This window comes from Gossypium arboreum, chromosome 8 (assembly GCF_025698485.1).
Source record: "Gossypium arboreum isolate Shixiya-1 chromosome 8, ASM2569848v2, whole genome shotgun sequence".
Taxonomy (NCBI): Eukaryota; Viridiplantae; Streptophyta; class Magnoliopsida; order Malvales; family Malvaceae; genus Gossypium; species Gossypium arboreum.
The window spans coordinates 81,718,858-81,721,014 of record NC_069077.1 but is presented as its reverse complement, the minus strand read 5'-3'; the positions used below and the strand labels follow the sequence as shown (position 1 = coordinate 81,721,014).

At 35.7% G+C, this 2,157-nt stretch overlaps 1 non-coding gene across 1 annotated transcript; it reads right to left on the bottom strand.

Annotated features, from left to right (window-relative positions):
• Positions 1–1,795: 1,795 nt before the first annotated feature.
• Positions 1,796–1,902, bottom strand: LOC128279860 (small nucleolar RNA R71). Its single transcript, XR_008270053.1, has one exon. It is a non-coding gene; the product is annotated as a small nucleolar RNA R71 (small nucleolar RNA).
• Between the last annotated feature and the right edge of the window lie 255 nt (positions 1,903–2,157).

Here is a 2,157-nt window from a genome sequence, read left to right as displayed (position 1 = left end):
GGGCTGGAGTAATCGCCCACGGGCATGTACACGGGCGTGTCCCTACCGAGCCCAAGTATAATCCTATTTGGAAAAGGCTAATTTTTAGGGCTCTTAGGCATTCAAAAGCCTATTTAAACACCTGGGAAGGCACTTAAGAGGGAGACGCAGAGTAGGAAGCAAGGAATTACTCAATGAAAGCCAATTGATCCATCTCATAAGCCAGATTCATCATCAAGACTGAAGATCTCCCTTCAAGTTCTTTCAAGAGTTTTGGGTTTTCTTATGTTTTTTTATCTTTATGCTTTTGAGATGTTTTCTTTCATAAGTATGAACTAAACCCCCTAAATACCTATGGGGAATGAAACCTAAGATAGTTCTTGTTATTATCATTTGAATTGTATGATAAACATTTGACTTGTTCTTGATTATGTGTTCTTAATTCTTGTTCTGATATTCCAGGATATTGATTCAAGTTAAGTTATTCAGAGGAGGAATAGACCCTGTCTAAGAGTAAATTTGTCATAATTAAGCAGTGTTGATTGCACGCCTAGAGATAGGGTGATATGATTTTGCTGGATTAGGGTGAAACCTAATAAGGGAATCCATAGATCGAGTTAATGCAATTCTAGGGTGTTAATTAGAAAGAGATTTCAATTATTCAACCTACGGTTAGACATTATTAGTCTCGAGAGAGATAATAATATAACTTAGGGATTTCTATGGATCAAGTCAAATGAATAAATTGTCTGATTCAGAGTCAAATAACAAGTGAAGCCTAAGTGGATTTTTCCTTAGGTAGTCTTAATCAATCGAATTTTCCAAAAAGTATTTTCCCAAATTTTATTTCTATGCATTCTTAGTTTAGTAATTAGTTTAGATAAACAAAACTCTTAATTTTTAGTCTAGATAATAAAAAGGGAGTAAATACTAGTACTTGTGGTTCCTTTGGTTCGACAATTCGGTCTTGCTAAACTATACTACTATTCGATAGATACACTTGCCTTAATCGTGATAATAAATTATTCTCAAGAACCATTCATTCATAAATCTTTAAAAACTTGTCACGAATATCACATACCAAGCTTTTGGCGTCGTTGCCGGGGAACTAGGATATTAGGAACACTCGATTTTTATTACTTTAGCCATTTTATTTTGCAATTCAAATTTTTATTTTTATTTTTAATTTTTAATTTTCTTTTCTAATTCTTCATTTATTCTCTTTTGACAGGTTTTTCTAGTTTATGACCAGAAGAAACCCGTCAGGACCATTACTGTTTGATAGTGAGATCGATTGCACAGTTTGTAGAAACCGAAGAGAAATAAGGCGAAGCTTACGATACACAGAGGAAGAGCAAGAGGAAAATACTTCTACCACAACCGAGGAGATGGTTGAAAACCAAGAAAATCCGTTACCTCCTGCAATTGCTGTTAATCAGAATCGTGCTCCATGCACTATGTATGGTTATGCTAAACCTTCTTTAACAAGAACTAAATCAAGCATAGTTAGGCTTGTTGTTGCTGCAAATAATTTTGAACTAAAACCTAACGCCATTCAAATGATCCAACAGTTTGTTCAGTTTGATGGTTCGCAGGAAGAGGATCCCAACGCTCACTTGGGGAATTTCTTAGAATTTTTAACATTTTTAAAATTAATGGCGTTTCTGATGACGCCATTCGCCTTCAATTGTTTCCCTTTTCATTGAGGAACAAAGCTAAACAGTGGTTGAACTTGTTACCACGAGGGTCAATCAGTACTTGGAAACAAATGACCGAAAGTTTTTTTTTTAAATATTTTCCGCCGGCTCAAACAACCAAATTACGTAATGATATCTCCTCTTTTGTGCAGATGGATTTAGAAACACTCTACAATGCATGAGAGAGATACAAGGACCTTTTGCAAAGATTCCCTCAGCATGGGTTACCACTATGGCTACAAGTCCAAACATTTCACAATGGCCTGAACCCTTCGACTCGACAGATGATTGATGCAACCACTGGCGGAACTATCAATAATAAGACACCTGAAAATGCTTATGAATTTATAGAAGAGTTGTCACTGAATAACTATCAGTGGCAAGTATGAGGACAAAGCCAACGAAAGCAGTCGGTGTTTTTAACGTCGATTCGGTCACCATGCTCTCAAATCAAGTAGAATTATTAAATAGAAAAATTGAT